The 22,664-nt window shown below is 37.5% G+C and overlaps 1 protein-coding gene across 1 annotated transcript in view; it reads left to right on the top strand.

Moving 5' to 3' along the window:
* The first annotated feature begins 1,452 nt into the window (after positions 1-1,452).
* Positions 1,453-22,664, top strand: part of RALB (RAS like proto-oncogene B) — a 51,798-nt gene continuing 30,586 nt past the window's right edge. The window contains exon 1 of the mRNA XM_063341062.1: positions 1,453-1,598. The gene's annotated coding sequence lies outside the window, so the exon portion shown is untranslated. The remainder of the gene's footprint in view (positions 1,599-22,664) is intronic.

Here is a 22,664-nt window from a genome sequence, read left to right as displayed (position 1 = left end):
ATTGATAATACCAGTATCCGTACAATAAATATTATATTATAAAGTATTGTTCTTCCACTATCCTCTTATATAGAATAAGTTCCTGAAATCAAAAGTCCAGTAACAAAGGACACAAATAGAACAAGAAATCTGGCAGAACAATATTCCTTTTTAAACAATAGAGCTGCAAGAGCAACACCCTGTTGTACAACTCAGTAGAAGGATACTGACAAATACTGAAACATAAAATGCCCAATCACCAAACTTCTTTAATATGATAAAGTTGCTCCAAACCCAAGTCATTAAACCAAAAGCCAGTACAGGATCTTGAAAACGATGGTAAACTATAATACAGCACTCATGGGTGGCCTTAATGCTGAATCTGGGATGAATTACATGAAAAAAAATCACAGCAAATTTTTAACACAAAAAAGAAATCTGAAAGGCAGGGACAATGACTGCCATAACAGAGAATTTAGCAATTCCAAACACAACATAAAAATGTTGTGTGCTTGAAGGCTGTGCTAATTCTTCCTCAGAGAGTGTTTTATGGGATTATAACAGAAATAAAAATATCCCGACAACTTGAGAGAAAAATGAGTGACTTATTAGACCAATTGGTAAAGCTGGAAAGAACAGACAAGCTTCCAGGCATGCAGGTGCTTCTTTGGATCCGAAATAGAAACAGCAAACTTCAAAGCTAAATCCAGGTTAAGAATAATTGTGCTGAGTTAGGACATCTGCTTTGCTTCAAATGTTCTTTAATTTCTTTTTTAAAGGCTGTAAATGATTACCTGGGAAATAAATTTATAACAATATAGCCTTGTAAATGGATTATTATTTCTAAAGTAGGCTTGCAATTAGAAAGGGATCTAAGGAGTAAAACTTACCTCAGCAAATCTGCAGAAAATCACATTGACTTTCCATGAGATTTACAAATCTGTTTGCTTAAATTTCTTTAAAAAATATTAATGGGATTCCTAAGTCACTTAAGTGCTTCAGAAGATTTTACTATTGCTGAAAAAGGCAATAAACAAGTCAGGGTACTCACAAGGAATCCCTGCTGCTTACACAAACCCAACTGTGGCTGCAGAGCCAGCTATGCCGAGGACTGGTGTATTTGCCTGAACAGACCCAGTAACAAGCTCAAAGCTTAAGACCTGACACAAGCACAGACAACAGACAGTGCCAGGAAACACTAAGTAATGTTCTGAGGTGGCTTGGCTGTTATATGTCTCTTAGGCTATTCCTAATAATGATGTAAATATTGTTTTCTAAGTTTGTCATTTGTATTTATCAAAACTTTTCCCTGGGGAGGGTAGGGAAGGTGAAGCAGAAAAGTAATTTTCTCTTATTGGCCATTCAGTGATTTTTAAGCTGTTAGTTTTTCAATCATCTACAACAGTTTCCTTGTTTTTAGAATGAGCGCATGATATCATATCCTGAGCCCTTCCCTTTTCTTGCAGCCCTCTGAGGCACTAGGAGGAGTCCAGCTACAGTCATCGGGTGAATTGGTCTGTAAAACTGTAGTGGAGTTGCTTCTGCCATCGTCCGCCTGCCTGCCTTATTCATACTCCTTAAGAAATCGCTGCTCTAGGACGAACAACCCTTTAAGCACAGTGAGTATCAGCTAAGAAAGCAAATAATCTACCTAGCTTGTAAAATTGCAAGAGAGAAAGATTGCTTCTCTATGTATGTACGTGTGTGTGCAGTTAGGGACACAAATAAAAGTGAAAGGAGAACTCGCTGACATTTTCCATCACTGAAATGAGAAGAGAAAAGAGATTCCTGGCCCAGTTGGGGTGAGAAAAGGGACAGGATCAATGCAGGAGGCTCTCAGGGTGTAGAGACTGGATTAAAGGTGTGGGCTAGATGTAGGAAAGGGCCAGAGCACATGTACTGTGCAAGGCAACACATCCATTCGCTGTGGACAGACAGGAAAAAAAGGCTGCTAAAATGTATACACAAGCAGCTGTGTGTGATCACATGGCATTGTATTAATGCTGTATGACAAGCACCTCTTGTTTATTCTTAATCTTGCTTGACTTAATGAATGCAGTAGTACTAGCTAGTAATAAGCAAAATAAAAGGAGAATAAAAGAACTAATTTTCTGCACTAATCTCCACTCATCCCTAAAGCATACAGGCCAAGTAAACATGAACACTGAGTCACTGATCCTTTATAGTATAGCTACATAACCCGAGGTGGTAGCGTTGTTACTTCTGCACTTCTCCATCTTGGTCTTTAGCTCTGAAATGCAGAGCTAAAGGCTCTGCCACTCATGGTGGAGGGCCTAAGGTTTTGTCTAGATGTCTCTGCAAGGCTAATTTAGTAGAAACTTGTAAAATATATCAATAATATATTTATAGTGTAGGAATAGCTTAGTATGATCCAGAATTTGCAGCGTAAAAAATGTTACAATGAAAGTAAATAATCAGCTTGCATTTATAGCTACCGAATGATACTTCAGAATTTATTTATTAACCTAGAAAGTTGCTTTTAGAAGGACAGAAAATCAGGATTTTCCTGTACATATTGCCCTGGTAGAGTACCAAACACCAGCTTCATTCCAAAGTTGTAAAATGTTTATGACCATGCTTTACCTAAAGGCCTCGCTCAGTTTTGAATGGAACCAACAGAAAGCAGTAGTGATATTTTTGTGAATGCTTAAGATAACAGTAACTTGCTTCAGAAAAGTGCAATTAAGTTGTGTCCTTTCCCCAAACTTGTGAGGCAAGCAACTGTACAGAAACACATAACCTTTGAATATGTCATCAATCACACTAGTTTTTCAATTTTTTTTTTGCTCACTGTGGTTTTGATCAGCTCACTCACAGGCTCACAGCACAATATTAGTAAAAATCATTGCTTTTTGTTATCTGCTAAACTGCATTGTGAGGTAAAATTTTCTCTTCAGTTAAAAGCTGCTGGACTTAATTTTATGACAGAACAAACCTGCCGTTTTCTACAACATAGTTATGATAAGAGTAGAAGGATGCTAAAGTTGTGCTCCTGTGCTGCTCGGTCTAGCCTCAGGAGCATCGAGATTGCTGTACTGGAGGCAACTATTGCTCCACCTACTCCAGGGTTCTGCCTCCAACAGTGACCTGGATTAGGTGCTTCTGATACAGTTGTCAGTAAGTCCAGAGTGATCTGCCGTCGAACAGGCTTCTTAGGAGATTTTTTTAAATGGCTATCAGCTATTAGTTGACTTGTACTGTGCAACATATGGGGGTTTTAACTCTTTCAGTTCATAAAATATCACAGTGGATATTCACATTTCCATATAAATGTTTGTTTCTTGAATTCACTGAGATCTTGGTTCCAACAATGTCATGTGGCAATAAGTTCAGTAAAAATTGTGGGTTTTCAAACAAACATTATTATTTCCTTTCTCCGAATTTACGTCTGCTGCCTTTTGCTTCCATTAGATGTAAATTTGTTTATACATCATAGGAGAAAAAAATTCACCATACTCTTTTAATTGTGCACTTTACTGAAGAATAACAATGTATTTTTATTCTTAGTTATAGTTTGGTCTGTCTAGTTTGTGGCTATGCTTTTTTTCAATTTATAAAGTCTTTTCAAGGGCTTCACCCATAGTTTTTCCTGTAGTTAATTATTTTGTTGTCATGCTTAAAAAAATCAAAGATGAAAGAGATGTGAGTTTCCTCTATAGAAACCACCCAGCTCTGTTCATGTATCCTGTTTATACATGTGTTTAATAATAAATTTTCCACCACCTTACATCCAAGAAATGTTAGGTGTGCAGCAAATGTTTAATTAATTACTCTTACAAAGAACTTGTGAGGTAGGTTCCCTCATTTTACAGGTGAGACAAAGAGTGAGGCAGTTAAATTAAGTGACTTGCTTAATATCACACAGTGAGTCAGTGCTAACACTGAAAATAGAGTTTATGTCTTCTGGTTCCTTGCCCTGTATTTTAATCATCAAACCAGACTTAACTCTAAAGTTGAATGAACTCCTTAAATGATTACAATAATTGTTCTCAATTTTGCATTGGAGTATTATGTTTTAGTCAGCTAAGCAGTTGAAATACTTGCAAAAGTTTTCCTTGCTTAGGACTTTTTCAGTCTTTGTTGTTCAGATATTGCTGAATATGTTTTCTTTATAGTAATCCTGAACTCTAAAAATACACTCAAGCAGATCTCTGCAAAAAAAATAAGGAACACACTTAAAACCTTCAGCGATCTCTTTGCTGTCAATGTAGCAATGCTCTTTTTCATACTCTCACCAGCAGTTCCTCTTAATAATACCCATAGCTTTAATTAATGGAGCATAGTTATTGCCCTACAGAAAGGAAGAGATAGACTGCTGGTTACACTGTCATGACTAGATGAAAATGTAGCCTGAAGCACAAAAGAGCAATTGTGTCTTAAGCAATATCTGCTTAGAAGTGCAGTTCTGAAATACATGCTGTGTCATCTCTGAATAGACTGGTACATAAAGAGCTGTGATCCTTGAAAACATGTTTAAATTAATAGTACCCGTGTTCAGGCTAATGGTATGCTCCAGCAGGTTTATAGCTTTACTGATATAGTCCACATATTTGTTTATACTGATAGGACATATATAAATTTTTCCAATCTTCACTATTTTACCTGTTTGATAGTGTTCTTCAATATAGGAAAGAATAAATGGTCCAGAAAATATGTATGTAGGCATAAGATAGAAAGAGGCTCAGGAGAGGGAATGAAGAGATAATATTGCCGTGGCTTGCTCCCTATTAAACCTGGGTATAGACACAGTTGTCTCTTACACAGCCTTATACAATGCTTTGTATCATACAATATTTTTGGTGTGTGTGTGTGACAAGCAGCACAAGGCTGTGGTCAGTCCCAAGATTTGTATAAAGACTTCTGCCATATGTAATGAATAGGGCATTGATGTGCAAGCAGCCTTCCAACATAATTGCAATTTAACAATAAAATACCTTAAAAATTCAAACTGCTTCATTGCTGGATGCAAATAAAGCTCCTAGGTGGTAAAATCAGTCAGTAAACATTGGCATGCGGTATTTATGGAAATAACTAAAGTAATTTAACATGTTGTTCTTGTAAAGAAGGGAGTCACATCTCGCCTACTGAACTGGGGGCTAGACAGAAGGTTCCAGGTAACAAGCCAAGGAGAGATGTTCCAAGAAGGCCATTCTGTTTCCTCTCCTGGGTCAATACTTCTAATTTACCGTGTTGTTTTCCTTTTGGGTTTATCTTCTCTTTAAAATGTTAACTATCGGCGTATTTTACACTTTGCCACTAGGGCTCTGTCATCAGTGATCAGCTGTCCAATGTTGGCCAGTGTACTGCTCCAACTTTGCTTCCAACAGTTTCTGTTAGAGACTAAGGTGTTTTTCTCAGAGACTTCAGAAAATGGCCCAATGCCAAGTGATGAGCAGTTTGCAAGACAGCACTGTGTCTGCGCCCATCTACCAGGGCTAGAGATGCTGCCTTTCAAAGGGGTTTTTGAAAACCAGGCAGGAGTTGTCCAGTACAAAGTGGACAGAGAACACGCTTCTGTGACTTTCATAGACTTTGAAACCAAACCCAAGAAAGCAATGCAAATAACTGAAATATTTCTGTGGCACTTCACTCATGTCTCCTTTTATCCATAGTTGCTATTATTAACTTATAAAATGTAATGGCAATAATGTTTGAGAAGCTCAACATTTTTACCAAGCATAAGATAATATTTGTGAAAAACAGGTTTTGAAATTTTAATGTGCCTAGGTGTTCTCTTCTAGGCAGGAAATAGGAAGAAGACTTTGTGATCTGTGTGTCTGATCAAAACTAACCAAACCAGTAGAAATGCACATACAGTTCATGGGCAGAGAATCCTTTTCAGCAACAATTCAGCCAATAGGTACAAAGAATGAGTCAGCTTGAGAAAATGAGAAATTTTTTGGGATAATCTGAATGAGAATGGAGGATGCATAATACAGTATTGTATTTGAGAAGAGCTCTGACAAAATATGGGCCTTGAATTCTGGATGTAGACAGTTATACTTGCTCCATCTATTACTAAAGAGAACGGAAAATAAGCCAGCCTTTATGATTAAGTAGACATCACGCTATTTTACATAATTAACTTTATTTAGGATCCTACCTTCAGTGAAAGCCTTGATGTGTCCTGCCTACCTTAGTAATCTCATTGCTAGTCACCGCATTTTAATAGGTCTATCGCAGCCTTGTTGTGTTGATTCCGCACAGAAAGAAAACATTTTAGGAATTTCAGTTCTTCAAGCAGTGGGGATTATAGGCATGGTAACAGTACATGTTTGTGAAAGGTATATGCTGTCTGCCTTCATTCCCCATACAACAGTGAGAGGGAAACTGAGGTACAACCATAGCGCTAGTCGGAAGAGGTAATAAATTAATATATTATTACGTAGATTTGATTCACAGAATTGAGAAAGCATATGTGGTAATATGGTGCTTATACATTACAGCCAGAAAATGAAACAGAAAAGAAAGTGAAGAAAGATGTATAATGAGGGAGTAGGCTAGTTTAGTGCCATTATGCAAACACAGTGAAAGGTACAAAGGTAAGAAATGCCACAAGTAACAAAAACCATCCAGTATCAGTTACCTGCAATTATATTAATTATAAAAGGTGGAGTTAGCAATGCAGGCAAGGTACATTTTTTCCAACATTCCTTATTATGTGTTAATTATGGCACTGTAAAGATCCAAAAATCTTGGATCGTACAACTTGCAAAAAACCACTAGAATGTTTCTTGCTGGAACTAGGTACAGTGAGGCAAGAACAAGCTGAAACTGTAAATATGGGGAAGGACTTCTCTGTTCAATAAAAGAAGCAGTTTCTGCTGAAACTAGTTTTGCTTGAGGAACTAATTTGTGGTTCCAAGTGTCTTTCAGTGCTGACAGCTGAAGAAGGTAGCTCTGGGCCAGATTGTAATGTTCAGTCCTTGCTCTAATGGGCGGATGTGTTTAATTAACCTTTGTTTCTACAGAAGCAGACATTCTGGCAAGCTGTAGGAATGCTAAAGGAGGGAAATCTAAACAGCAGTGAACCTAGGCACGTTCTATATATCTTGTACTAGGTAAAGAATGTTAATATAGACAAATACTGTTTCCTAGGAGATAGGTTTGTATAAGCAACTTCTGTAAAAGAAACTTAACATGGTTTCCCCTGTAGAACTCCTCCCCATTAATTTCACAAGACCCAGCTATGGTCCCAAACTCTTGGGACTCTTGTCTCATGTCTGGTTAAAGACTGGGCACAGTTCTTCAACTGGGGGTCACAAAAGCATGTATTCAAGGTGGAAATATTCTTCTCAGTATCTGTTCCTGAGAGCTAAACCTGACAGCCTTGTTGCCTGTTCCGTGTCCAGCAGTGACTTCTCCAGATACCATACCTTAGACAGACCCTCCCCAGACCTTCCTGTAAAGTGCAGATCTTCAGGTTTATAGCTAATTCTTCAGAAGGCGTATGGCAAGTCTAATGCAAAGCAGATATCCCTTGCATAAAGTTGCTGAAGGCACTGTTTTTTCAATTGAAAAACTAAAGCACTGTAGATGACAATTCAAACAAATACAGCAAACTCCCTGGCCACAATGTCCCTTGACCCTAATCTTTCATTAAAAAATCACCAACTTTGCATGAGTGTTTTGAAAGCATGCAAATTAAAGCTTATCTTCTCTGACCTTCATCAGCTCCACTGCCACAATAGCATCATTGTTTCCTATCTCTTCCCCTTAGTAAGCAGCACCCTCCATTCCTCTCACTTCCTTTCTGGCCCAAACCTTCCCATCTGAGAGACTTTTTAAAGTTCTGCTTTGTCATTTAGTTTTGCTGCTACTGTGATCTAAATGCCAACCTCCTTCAGCCCTGGTTGCCGCAGTCTCAGTGGGCCAAGACCCTGGTTTTATTCAAAGGGTGCCTTTTAAACTCGAGTGATGGACATTCCTTCAACTCTTGTAGCGTTACAAACAAGGTGTATTCCCAACTGACAGAAACATTTAGGTTACAGCATTTTTCTTAGTAAAACTACTCTGTAGCAACACAGTATCAACCACAATCATAAACAGCACTTTTCCCACCTCAGCACTGTAAGGCTGAATGATTCCCTTCATAATACTGTGCAACCATCTCCACATTGCCACAGTATGTAGGAACTAGTGTTAAGCTGCAGTTAAGGTACTAAATTCTTAATCCCATGCTTTCTTAATCCCATGCTTTGTCCACTGGGTTTCTGTTCCACAATGGAGAGTCATGACAACAAATGAGGTAACCAAGGAAAAATAAAACTGGCTACAGTTGTCAGGATTATGAGATCAATGTAATTCTTCAGCTTGTTCATACTGGTCTCTGTTTGTTTCTAGTAAAGACTCATGACTCCAAAAGCCATAAGATATGTGTTAAGTTCTTAGGAGATGACAGTTTCCTTTATAATGTTGCCCAGTGTTTGAGGTTATAGAGATAGGATTGTGTAGGCCTGCTATGAGCAGAGTGTCCTACTGCAAAGAGAAGGTTTGCACAAAGACTGAGGATAGAGTAAGAGTCTGTGTCCAGATGTAGATGGTAATTTCCAAAAGCTCTTAGCATTGGACAAACTCACAGTACCGTCAGTGGATGTAGTCAGGCTGACACAGATTACTTTTGAAAATTCTTTACCAGCATGGTTCAACGTGCAGCCCACTGGCCAAATCTAATCTGTCTGGCCTGAACCACTTTTTCTATGGAAATTCCAAGGAGCAAGCTGCTGCCTCATCCCAAAGAGAAGGAGCAGAGGGAGGATGCTTCTTGCCCATGCTTCTCAGAAGTGGGCAAGAACAGCACCTTGATACAGATGAGTTGTTACTGTGCTTTTGTCTGAATGAGCTGCTATTGATTGTCATCTCAGTGGCCTGTCCTTAAACTGGGATCTGACTCATGCAGCTTCTGGGGCTTGACTATCATATTAATACACTTGATGTTGCTGTAAGTATCACTCACTGAGAAGGAATGTATGTCAATACATTTCTTTATATTTGTATTCTTTGTATTGTATTTGTGTCTCTCTCTGGACATCTGCACATGATGCATGACGCAATCTCCCTGCACAACTGCAGGAATTATGATTTTCTTGTAATTACGGAAATAATTTCAGTAAGTGTGAATTCTGTATGCATACAAGGATACAGTATCTATGGGTTAATCTTGCAGGCTTTATTCAAGTGAATACATTCAGCAGGTTCTGGGTCCTATCTTCCTTCAGTACAGGAAGCATAGCGCTGATGGGGACTGACAAAGTAGTTGTCCTTGGAGTCAATAGCAAAGTTCATTCGCTAGTGGGAAGAGGCACCATTCTGAGCTAATACGAAGATTAAAAGCCAATGGAAAGAATTACAATATCAGATTAATTTTAACATAATCTAAGTATAAATTATCAAAACTGAGAGCTCTCACTTAAATGCAAGTTGAAACAATTACTTTATCTTCAGGGAGACTCTCTAAGTAATTGAGATTGATGTATATCTCAGCTGAAACTTCTGCTTGAGGAAAAGTGTTACTGGATGTGTCCATGGCTTGGTTTCAGCATGTGCAGCCAGTTAGAGAACACAGGAAAGCTACATTAACTTTCAATGAAGCTAAAGGGGTACCTCTTCTGATTTTGATAGATGGCAGTTAATTACATTTTTCCTCTTTGGAAGAAGTATACATTTCTTTCTTTGTTAGCATGTTTGATAATGGCAGGGGATTTTTCTGAGGGTAGTCTTGGAACAAAACTGCAGCTCCAGGCACTCTGTAAGAAGCCAAATACAAGGGAAGGGTGGAGTGAAGTTGCTATTTGATAATAGGAATAGTCTACAAGAAAGTTTCCTTATCTCTCTTCAATACTTGTTTTTCAGAAAGGAACTGTGATGAAAAGGCAGGAGCTATTCTTCTCTGCTGTAAATTCTTTTCTGATAAGTCTTTTGGAAGAAATCACAATGCTATCTTCATTCAAATCCTTCCTAAAATGCATTTCTTCCATAAAGTGTTTCTATGCTAATCCACTAGGCGTTGCTATTTACATCTTTAAAAGAAAGAGTACTTAACCTGGACTGATTGTAGATTAAGAATTACTAAGTGCATGCACGTCCCATAGGAAAGCACAGTCCATGGGAAGAACCTATTGCCTCCTGGCAATAGTTCTTTGTATTGTATTTTTATTTCTTATTGTTGATTGTAATCTCTACAGTGAAGGGGCGTTTGTCTTTATGCCCCTTTAAGGCATCATATATATCTGTAACTCTATGCAAATTAGCAAAGATCAAGAAAGAAACAAGAAGTAATTTTACAATACAAATTAGCTTTGCCTTGAATAGCAGTCAAATTCTACTCTGTCATCCCAATGTAAATCCAAATTTGGTGCTGAAGTCACTGGAATGGAATAAGGTCATAGCTCTTGATACAAAGAAGACTGAAGGGGAGAAGAGGCCAGTAATGCTGCATCTAATAGATTCATTCCCATTATCTGAGATTATGCAAACATTAAATAGCCCTAGTCTGCTCTTCAGGACATGCTGACTCTATGCTGCCTTGTGCTATAGGCTGCTAATATAACTCAGAAATACACATCTGCTATTTAACAGTGTATAAAACAGTGGTTCACAAACCAGGCACTATACTAGTGAGGTCACAACAGTTTCAAACAAGGTCACAAGCTAAGTGAAATTCGATTTGATCATATATTTATGCTAGTATTTGTGGTTGCATTAAATTCTTGCTCTATAAGAGCAATTGTTTGCAGTGAAAAATTTGGGGAACTGCTATGTTTTACTCTGTGAAAAACTGGGTGGAGACACTATTTCCTCTGAGTCATCGGTGGGAAAAGGGGCTGAAACACGTGAACATGACAGCTAGAACTGAAAAAATCCCTACAACTGTGAACATATTCAAATCTGTTGATACAGAATATTTCAAACCCAAAAGTGGCAACACCATTGCTTTCCAAAATTGTCATTAATCTATATGTCCAAAATATTATGTTGCTGTAATAATTATCATAACAAAGTTAATTATAGATCAGTCCTTCCGAACCAAAATACACTCACCACTAGATAAGACACGGCAGTTATTTAAGCATGATATACAAAGATGAGAAGAAAGAAAAGATTATTACATCCATCAGAAATGGCTGGACTCCTTTTTTTTTTAGCAGTGTGTGCATATCTGTGCTGGAATCTGTCAAGGAAGCCCTGCCAGTAAAGGCAGGGGATGTTGTAGAGGCAGCAAGATAGGAGGTGGGAAGGAAGGCAATACTTCCTGATAATCATTAGCAAGCTCAGAGGAAGGACACCATCCTTCCTAGTCATGCTAAATCAGCTAGAGAGTCCCTATTAACACACCAAATCCCTTACCCATCCCTTTAAGCAGAAAGATATTCAGATTAGGTTACGAAAGAAAAGCCTTGATTTTGTACATGGGTGTGCAAAGCGCCGATTGAACTCACTCTCCTATACTGTGACTTCCTAATTTGCTCAAGGGAGCTGTAAAATTAAGAACCTGAGGACATACCTGTCTTTGTTTTGTCTCCCTTTATCAAGCAGACTTGGTCAGTTTTCACTTCTTTATTCTATGCCTCAACTTAAATATTTATGCCATGTCCCATTAAAATCCTCAGCTGAAAACTGTCATCCTCTCAGCTGCACAACTACTGCATACCATTTGTTATTTTGTGAATTTCAAATATATTCAGTGTGATTAAATAACAAAGTTTGAAAAACAATGCCCCCTCTTTATACACAGGACTGACATATCCCCTAAGCCAAGACAATTTGATTCTGACCTGGAAAGGAATATCAGAGTTCAGGCTCTCATGCCCTAGTAGTCCCTCGCTTCTTGTCTAGAAGTTGCTAGTTCCACAGGCAGTTTTTGTACTATTAATATTTTCAAGAACCAACCACTGTTAACCACATACAGCATTTAGACAAATTGACATAAATGGCAGCTTAAATGGCAGATTTAAAGCTGTCATCCTCATGGGGTGACTCCACACACAAGTTATTACCAGCAACATTAAACTGTAAAAACACTTGTAAAACCTTTGTTAAATAATACGAATTGCAATTGGTACATGCTCAACCAATGTAAATAACAAGTCATACAGACAAGAATACATTAAAAAACCCCAAAACAAACAAACAAACAAAAACCAACAAAAAACCTTAGAAAGGAAAAACATACAAAGAAGAATGCTGATGTTAGGCTAAATTCTCAGTCTGTTTCACTACTATTACTGTTACCATTTATCAAGGACTTTCAAGCCAGTTCTGATATTTCTTCCCTTCGTGTTTATAGCTCTCGACTGTTACATTCTTAACTGTCATGTTCTTAGCTAAACTTTCCCTCTTAAAAATTTCTTAGTCCACATTATTTGTGGTCAGATTTGAATCAGCAAAGCAGAACATTTCCTGTCCTTGGGGGGATGAACCTGTACTGGATATGAGGAGCCTGTGTCAGCACTAACAGGATGCAGACCAGGAAGCTATGCATTTTATTAACAGGAACTAGAACAAAACTGGCAAAGTTTTGGCAGAATTAGAATGAAATGTTTGTACATGGAACAGAATAAGAGCTGGAACTAAAACATTTTTAATATATCTAAAATAAGGCTGCCAGCAAATTAGTTTCATAGATTTGGAAGTCATCAGGAGCTTATAAGAAAAAGCTTAAGCTCAAAAACTAGGATTTGAATGAAAGCTCTGGCTGCCTGACTAACTGGAGCCGTGTCTCTGGCATGCTGAAAATGGCTGCTTGGGTGAATCGAGAGTACAAATGAGGTACATCCTGCAGCAACAAGCCATTGAGACTCTACTGATGAATAGTCAAAAATTTGGAATCTAAGAAAAATGTGGTTAGCATTAATATTGGTCAATATGAATAAAAACTGACTCAAATTCTCATGCTAGAACAAAAGCACGCTTCTCAGGGAGCTAACAGGGCACATGGACCAAAATACAATTAGGAAGTAGCTCTGTGGTGTGGATCTAAAATACGACCAGGAGTAGCCACAAGTATGGTGCCATCTAAGGTATCATAGCTCTGTCCACTGGTCAGTGCTTCCTAATCTGGACTAGCATGTTTTCATACCTCTTCTAGCAACAACTCAAGAGTCTCCCCACTATCCAAACCTGTGACAGAGCAAGCTTGGTTGTTGGAAATTTGCTAGATGAAGTAGGAATGTGCATCAAAAAAAGCTGACAGATATTTTATTGGTCAGTTTTCCAGGCTGGTCTTCCTGTTAATTATGGCTTTCTACTGAGTGAAGTCTCTAACAGGGATAGGTGAGCATGGTCCTCCATTAGCTGGCTGGAAAAGCATAAAAAGCCTTATTTCTTATTTCTAAAAAACATGTATTTAGCTTGAGGAATATGGAAAACATCTTTTTTGAGAAATAAATTCCACAGCCTTTTTCTTTGCTGATTTGTGATCTTGAGATCTGTAAAATCATACAGTATCCTCCTCTATGACAGCTGCAGATTTATTAAACTAACACGGTAAGTGGAGCAGCCCTTTTTACTATAAGCTTTTAAAAGGGAGGAGATGAAAGTTGCTGGTGAAATTGATGCTGTAGGTGCAGCAACCGAGGACAAAGCATGGCAATCACACCTACTTGTTTTTACACTTGCGGCTTTTGGGAACTGACAGGAAAGATTACTTTTGATTTACGCCTATTTCTGAGAAGCAAGTTCTGATAATTATCAGGTAGTTCACCTGTGTCATGCAACAGCTATGTCAAAAGCCAACATTAAACTACAAGGCAGAATGAACTTGTGTGTGGAGTAACCCCATGAGGACAGCTTTAAACCAAGCTGGAAAATTCTGTGAATGAGACAGTCTGTTTTCTACAGCCATTGAATAAATCCCATTTTATTTTAAAAAGAATAAACTCATTTATCTGAGGTCTCTTAAGGCCTTCTGGAATGATATTACAATTATTCCTATCTTTTAATGCAGATAATCAGTTCTAACACAGGTAAGAGTCCTAGGTGAACCTTTTACTTCTATTTGCAAAATAGTGCCCCATCAGAGGTTTTGAATTTCTTTCATGCTGCAGTCTGTACATGCTTCTACTTTTTAACTGCGTTGTTTGCATGACAAGAACTAAGAAACAAAACTTCCATGAAGATACATAGAAACTTAATGACAGAAAAGCTAGTTTAGTGTACTGAAAATTTTTGTAAGAATCACAGCTCACTCTGGGCAAGGAATTCTAGAGAGAATTGTAAAATGAGCTCATTTTTAGCCAATTATTAAAGATGAGCCCCACAGTTTAAGGAAATTTGAACTCTACAGGCAGAGCAGCGCTGCAGCTCTTTCTGCCATGATTCAAACTGTATTTAGAAATGGCAGCTTAGACCTATCTCAGTTAGTATCATACAACAAAGTAAAAAATCAGCTAAGTGGAAAAGGAACTGAGTTTTAACATCTTTTCCTGAATTGAAAGCTTCCCAAATTATCCCCAGAAAACCCTTGGAGAGGTTTAAGAAAAGCCACAAGGAAACTGTTGCTGAGCCTTCAGTGCTGAGAAGTCAAAGGAACCCAGCTGATCCAAACAAAAGATTCTTTACATACTAATCAAAAGAGAGATTCAGCAGGTGGCCACATTGCTTAGGCTCTGTGAAAAGAAACTGAAAAGGCAGAACTACATCAAGCTGAATCTAGCATGGACGTGACATGACTATTGCATTTTGCATTTGACATAATGGATATCTTCAGCCACAATGGCCAAATCCGTAGCATTCTTGTTCTCCAAAGAGCATGAAGGACTGCCCTTTTTTGGAAGGGCCACAAGACTATAATAATATCTCAGGCTTGCTCTATATAAAGATCTTTTCTAAATTTATAAGGAAGTAACTTGTTGGGTTAAAACATTTGTCAAGAAAAGATAAGCTGTTAAACATTTTGGATCTTCCGTTTACTTTTCCTGTTCCCAGCTAGGTACCTGTCTCTTAGCGGTCCTAAGTGTCTTGCATCCTAAATTAATTATAACTGTTAAATGGAAGAGTTAAGGTCACAAACACTATCATCTACCACTTTCTTAAGAACTTTGGCAAAAGGACCGGTCAGACTTTGGGGAAAGTAGCATCTTAAGCCCTTACAGTAACACTCTCAGATCCCTTCTCTGAATGTAATCTATGCAAGCCAACAAGTTCAGTGGGAAGCTGATAGGAAATGACTTAGGAAGAGGGTATCTTGTAAATCCTCCCCTTCTCCATAAATTGCATGAGGGAAGGAAGGAGAGAGTAGCAGCCTTTTCTTTCAAATCACAGGAAGAAGATGCATCATTCATATGCAGGGTCTCAGGGTATACAGCATCTCTCTAGCATGTAGTAAAACGGACTTCAACTTCCTCATCTTCTGGGTTATTTGAGCCCATATCTAGTACGAAAATACCCACAAATAGCGAGCCAAAGACTCTCTTACGCTAGGCAAGGGGTATAGTCCTTGTTGAAGCTGATCCATTTTGCATGGAACACAATTCTCTAAACCAGAGACAGTACAAGCAAGAGTGATCTATCTTATCTAACGGTTACAGCACACACTGAGCAGACGCAGCTCTCATAAAGATGTGACAATTTGTATTGACTACACTGGTGGTATCTGTGCCTTCACAGTTCTAGCTTGCATGGGCAGACTTACATTATCTACTTGGCATCATCCATCTATTTCTGTGAACCAGGCATGTTTATGGGACAGTATAAATGACCAATGCTAGTTTTTAACCTTATCAATTAACTTACAGTGGCCCACATAAGAGTTTAAGCTTGAGGTTTGCAGACTGCAGTCTTTATTGATCTGCCTAAGGGAAAAAAAACATTTTTTCCCTTATAACGTGTATATGCAGATACCACTCGTCTGCAGAAGCCAGTTCTTGAAGGGAGTTTACTTCCTTTTTCTGTTCAACTGAAATAATGATGATCCCAATGCTTCAGTACGAAGTTGATTTTTACACTATACAAAGTGTCCTGAGACCAACAATTAATTTGGTATGCACCACCAAACCTCACTTATGGCAACTCAGATTTCTCAAGTTTCTAGAATAGTCTCCGTAACTAATCATTTTTCATCACTTCTCTCATTCCAATAATAAAATTATTACTGTCCAAAGCTAAGAGCAAAGAGCAAAAATAATCAAGTGACACTGAAAACAGCATGAAAAAAATCATCATAAAATCCAATGCTCAGAGACAGCAATGTCTCAGATGGTGCTGCTTAGAATCAGACAGGTAGGTTTTGCGCTACTTCTACATTTTCTGTTTTGAAAGATTCCCCATTACTTTTGAGGCATTGTGCACTGCTTCTGCAGAAGTGGGCTATGGGCCACTTTCTCCATTATCGGACCATTTCTGTAGTAATTTAAATCTGTAATGATTGCCATTTAGCATTTTGCAGATGTTTTCACAGATAGGAATCAGTATGGAAGAAAAAAGGTAGGGGAAAAGCAGGCCTTGTATGTCTTATGACCTGGTTGTAATTCTATTAAATAATGTTAGGGAACTATGCCACAGGAAAAGAAAAAGCTTAAAAAACGACAAGGGTTATAAGGGGAATACATATAGTTACATGAGCCAGATCAAACCAATTCATTTTCTGCTACTGAAAGTATGACCAGAAAAAATGAAGCTAAAGGTCTGTTGTTGCCCTTCAAGAAATCCAGCTTGACGATGAAATTCATGCCTGAACGCAGATAGTAATTTTGAAAAGTCAAAGTTTGATTTATTGCGCTCTGAAAGGTTGTGCAAAGCTTCTTACTAAAGATCTCAAAGTTACACAAAGGTGGTTTGTATAACTGAGGGCAGTCATAGTTCTCAAAGACTCTTAGAAGATATAGACTCAGCTTGGACTTACTTCCTATGCTCTGTAAATTTCATTCTCACTAGATGGAACTTCTTAACTTACTACTGCAGTAGTACAAGAGCAGATTTGCAGTATATGATATATACAGATTCTGATCTCATCTATGATAATGTCAAATAAAGTAAACAAGATTTGAGAAAGTCAACATATAGCACTGTTCAATAAACTGCAGTTGGTAAAAAAATGTAAAAAAACGCTATTTTTTGGCCATTCTGCTCTAGGGCAGAAAATCTGCAACACAGCTTGCAACATGCCCCTGTAATGAAAGGGAAAAGACAAGACCAAATAAAAGCAAATATTCACTGCTGTCCAGCAAACAATTTATTTTAGGCTGCAAATATCAGATTAATTTAGGATTTCAGACATTTATTTTGAGGAAATTAGTTTAGGTAGGAGGATGGGTGGATTTGCTTTTGAGTACGTAATGCAGTTGCCTGTGCTGTAAATCAGTGTAGCTCCAATTAAATTTGGGAAAAAGCAGCATTTCTGACCCTTAAACATGATTTTAGTTGTGTCTAATCACAAAGGCTTCAACTTTTAAATTAAAACTATATACATACATACACACAAAGGTTCTTTTCTCCTTATATTGCTTCTTTGCTTGCTCACATTATCCACAGTATCAGAAGTCTGAACTCAGAACTTTCTGGCTCTTGGCAATTATTTCAGTTTTTATTTTAATGCAGTGCTTCTGTTTTATAGTTTTCCAGAAATAAATCATAATGAAATCACAAAACTTGGGTATTGAAGAGAAGCTTGGGCTGTGGGCTTGCAATGTCTGATGGAGTCCCATACCTAACATTTTGGCCAAGGTACATTACTTTTGCAGATTGAGGACCCCACAAACAAGTACAGGTCCTCCCAAGCTTCTTCAAAGGAATATGAGGCTTAATGTAAATTGCATCAGAAGATAAAATATATTTATTTTTTATTTACAATTTATTTATTAATGAGTTAAGAGGCTGAATATGAATTAACCTATTAATATGTTGAACAGTAAATTGCTACTACTCATATAATTATCTTCTAGAAAATAGTCTTTTCTAAGAAGTTAATCTCATTCTTTTGACAGATCCTAAGTATGTGTTACTGTTCACTGAAAAGATAAAAGACAATACAGAAGCCAGAATGTTATGGGATACAATGCATGCTTATTTTGAAATTACTTCCCTTAATCCTCTAATGCAAAGCATATTGTACTCTTATTGATTTAACCTGGAAAAAAAAGGAGAGGCTGTCTGTAGACTGCATTAGGTTATCAACTGCAAGTAACATGTATTTTCTGGAGAAGAATGCTGTGTAAACTAACACATGAACATTCCGCTCAATAGTGAAAATTTTCTCAAATGCACCAATATTATCATGACTGTACTGTGTTCTTAGCAAGCTCTATAATTGAGAATAAAGTAATGTCATAACAAGATGATATGTTAGCATATTCATAGACATAGAACCTTCCTCATATACTTCACTGGTGGAACAAGTTCCTACAGACTTCCTACAATACCCACTTTAGCCACTTTTTAAAGCTTTCATCTCTGGATTGAAATACAGCAGCTAATGAACAATGATGTGTTATATTGCCTAAATTTAGGGAGTAAAGAACCTCTAGCAAAGTGCAGCTGAAAAGGAATTTTGGTAGACAAAATTTGTAGACATTTGTTTCACCAACCAAACCACTTCATACAGAACCTGGATTTCCAGAAGAGACTTTCCGTTCGAGTTCACATTCAGACATTCTTTAATTTGACATTTCCCAGCATGATAGTGTAAACTTATGATGTAGGTGCAAGAAAAGTCTGATTTTTTAGCCACTGAGTCATATCAGAGTTAATTCTAGAAGGTGTGCCATTGAGGAATAGGTAAAGTACTGTCATAACAACAACTTTATTACAAAATTCAGGTCCCAGGATACCTCTTACAAATTACGAGATGCTTGGGAAAAAAAATCTATTACCACTTAAACAGTAAAGGAGCATCAAAGCTCCGTAATGTTTGCAATAGATGTTGCAATTAAACATTAAAAAGAGAAAACTTCATTGATAAAAATTAAGATAGCAGACTAAATATGAAGTGCTTTTATGGCGTAAGAATATGTTTGCATGAAAAATGCTCTGTATTAATTTGCAGAAGGAAATTTTAACCTCATTCTGAGTTATCTCAACTTGATTAGAGACTGCAGACAAAAGTAGGTACTTAAAAATCATGTAATTTTAATTGACAGGTCTTCTTTCTGAAGTATTGATCCCACCCTGCTAGAATGCTGGTTGCTATCAAAGCCAGTATTTTTCAGTATTAATTTACTATATTTGTCTATAATTCTGTCTGGAAAGTTTGATTAAAAAATAAGGGACAGAAGATTTGTTAACATGAAGTTTTTTCAAGCATGCTGAAATCTCAACAGCAGCTATTCAACAAGGTATTACTGTTCAACTCACTGAGCTAAATTCTCAATAATGATAGCTGCCTTATTATTCTGGAAAAATCCCCTGCCTTATCTATTTCCGGAATACTTCCAATTTTTATGCAACTGGCTTCAGTGTGATAATGATAATCACATTCAACTTCATCTGTAAGACACTAAAGTACGCTTTCTACCTTACACACGACTGGTAAAGCTTTAACTAATGTATCTGCTTCAGCAGTGCGCTTTAGGAAATGTAAGCCAGCTGGAAAGAGTCCAAAGAAGAAAAAGAGTGACTGGCAATTAGGAAACATAACCTATAAAAACCAACTGAAAAAACAGGTGTTAGTTGAAGGAAGAAAATCATTCTGAGGGTGAAAAAAAAAATTTTTTAATATTTAGCAGGTTGATGTAAAATGAAAGAAAAAGTCTGATTGCTATGTCCAGTATGCAACTAATTAATATGCTTAAGCTGCAGTAAGTGACACTTGTGGATTTTTTTTTTCTTATGATAAATTAATCCAATATTTAAATAAATTGCTATGAAGATGCTGCAGTCTTCACTGCATTAAAAAAAATGCATGCCAAAAAATATATACATGTAACTGATCTTGCCTTTGGGCCATGGAATAAGACTACCTGATCTCTTATGACTCTCTGTAGACCTTTTATTTTCTTTTGATTCTAGGCTACCAAGATATTTACAATAAACTTAGCTCCTTCTGTAAAGACTCCAAGATCAGGCCCTAAATCTGTCATGCCGTTGATAATCATGATGATCAGAAGTGTAACACTTGTAAAACTGGAATGTGAAATCCCTTACCTCACAAAATGTCAGTGAGAATCTCCTTAAAAATGACCTTGTGATATGATCCTGACAAATCTCAGCGGTATCTGAAATGGAAAGGTGATTTGATTGTAAACTTTATTTTAGTGTCGTGGCTTCCTGCTGTCTGTAACAAAAATAAAGTGCATGATACAGTCAAAATGCCATAAACTCCTACAAGGCTAAAACCACAGTCATATTTCATTTACTGTCATTTCCTTCTCATGTATTTTAGTTTACTGCTTTATAGTTTTTGAGAGCTGAAATTAATAAATCATGGCAAGGTCACCTTCATTCTCTCAAGTATACAAATAATCTGTATAATGTAGTTCTTGTTAGACTATCCATGCCCAAAGAGAAAACCATCTTTGACTAAATTATTTTTATTTTAGAACAAACTCTGTTTGAATGCACACTATGTACATGTACCTCTTCTGACAAGTTATCTGAGGCTAGATTAACTCTGGCAGCTGAATTCTGCATATACGAAAAATGTTGTATTTTGAGAACAAAAAGGATGTCACAGCATTCTAGAAGATCCAATAGTGGGGTTTTTTTTCTGTTTCACCCAATTAGCTTTCTTCTTTTTCTCCCCAGTTTTACACTAGTATTCATTTTGATTGAAAAACGGTTTAATAAGTAGGATTAAAAAAATGCAGTGACTTTGGATTGAATAAATTAATAAAAACGTACAGGTCTGATTACCTTCACTGAACCATTGCTTTGTGCTCCATAGGTGCTACAAGGGACTGGCTGCGTGTAACTAAGAATTCCTTCAGAGAGAGTCAAAACTTCCCTGCTGCTTTAACCTGTTCTTATGTTACCGGCTCAGCCTCAGTGCTGGAGATGTGACAGGACCACTTCTTTCTCCACAGACCCTTGACTTCTTTGAGGTTATTACTGGCAATGGTTCCTGTCTCAGTCTCCTGTAAACTGAGGCTGGGGTAAAAGTTGTGAATCAGGTACCTGTCCTGCAGCCATCCCTTTTCAGCATTCAGATGTCTGCAGAGAACAGAATCTGCCTCTTATTTCTGTTACTGCCAGAGATTGCAAATGACATCACTAAATCTGCAAAGACTGACTTCCTAAGTAGCACTGATTCCCTTGCAATTCAAGATCCTCCCTCCAAGTTCCTCATCAGTTTATATACCTTTCCTTTTACCACTGAGACTGCTATTACACACTCCCTCCAGGAACAGGGAATTCCTTCTGTCCATCATTTGCAGCCCGCCAGGCCTTATAGTTCCTCAAATACATTTTTCCTGAACTGACTCCTTACCTTGTTCCTCCTGTAGTGACTTGTGCAAAAAAAATAGGCCAGAGATGCTATAAAACACTGTCAAAGGAGAACTGGGTATGCAGATGATGATGGTTTTACACAAACATATTACAGGCATAAACAACCAACATGGAGGCCAAGGCAACTGCCAGTCCCATGTAGCACTAATTTATCACAAGGGAGAGGGAGACAGCAATGTTAGCCTCTCTCCCCTCAGCAGTGGCAGATATGGTAATCCAAGGGATACGATCAATAGATCCCATAAAGTTTACGTGGCTCTCCTCTTCCCTGCAGCACTCAGGCTAGGTCTGTGGTTTACTACCATCTTTTCCATTTCATTCCTTATACAAGTCTCCTTGATTTTCTTTGTCAATTACTTCTACAATTAAAAAAAAATAATTTCAAAATCAGAGCTACATATCTGGGTTTTACATCTTTCCCATCTCTAGTTTCTAGAACTAATTTCAGCTAATTCTTGTTTCAGCTAACCATCTTTCTAAAATATATTTCTACTTATAAAATAGAACTGCTCAGAAGGGAAGTTTGAGTCCTAATCTTTGCAAAGGAAAAATATTTGCTGCTCAGTCATCCACCACACCTACTGTTGTTCATGACTCTAGCAGTGACACAGAGTGCCCTGTTACATTCTTAGTGGGCTAGAAGCTAAATGCATGCATCAAAAATACTGTCCCTGTCTCTAAGAATTTGCAGTTTACAGCATATTATGGCATGATAAAGCAACAGCTGGAGATAAATTTTTCCATCTCTACTGAAATCTTACTTGTTCAGAAAGCGAATGTTTATTGTCTGCAAAGCACTTAGAATAAAATAAATGCCATATAAATGACAATGAAAAGGAATTTTCTCCCCTAAATTGTTCTATAGAATTTTTCTTCCTAAAGTACTGAAGCAAAAATATATCTGTAACACCTATGGTTACCATGGAGATTATACCAGGCAACATGCATAATGATTCAAAATGTGGCATCAGACAAATGTTCTTTGTCATGACTGGATTACTACAAAGAAGCAGGTTTCCCCTAAACAATTTGCAGAAGCAGGATAGATGTGGTTAATTTCTCAACCCTCTTTTTTGCAAGGGGGAAAGGGAAGTGTCAGGAGTGTGGTACGAGCAGCAGACTAATACTGTGTTCAGTTTGAAAAGACCCAGGTTCCCAGGTTCTTGGTAGTTTCAACTCATAGATATGATTTGCTGAAAATATTTATCTTACATGAACATTAGAGCAACCGGTCCCAACACATTGCCTGCACAACATGAAAGATGGCCAACAGTTATAATTAATTT

This window comes from Chroicocephalus ridibundus, chromosome 7, assembly GCF_963924245.1.
Source record: "Chroicocephalus ridibundus chromosome 7, bChrRid1.1, whole genome shotgun sequence".
Classification (NCBI taxonomy): domain Eukaryota; kingdom Metazoa; phylum Chordata; class Aves; order Charadriiformes; family Laridae; genus Chroicocephalus; species Chroicocephalus ridibundus.
Note: the sequence above shows the minus strand (reverse complement) of the source record. Positions and strands in the feature narration are given on the sequence as shown.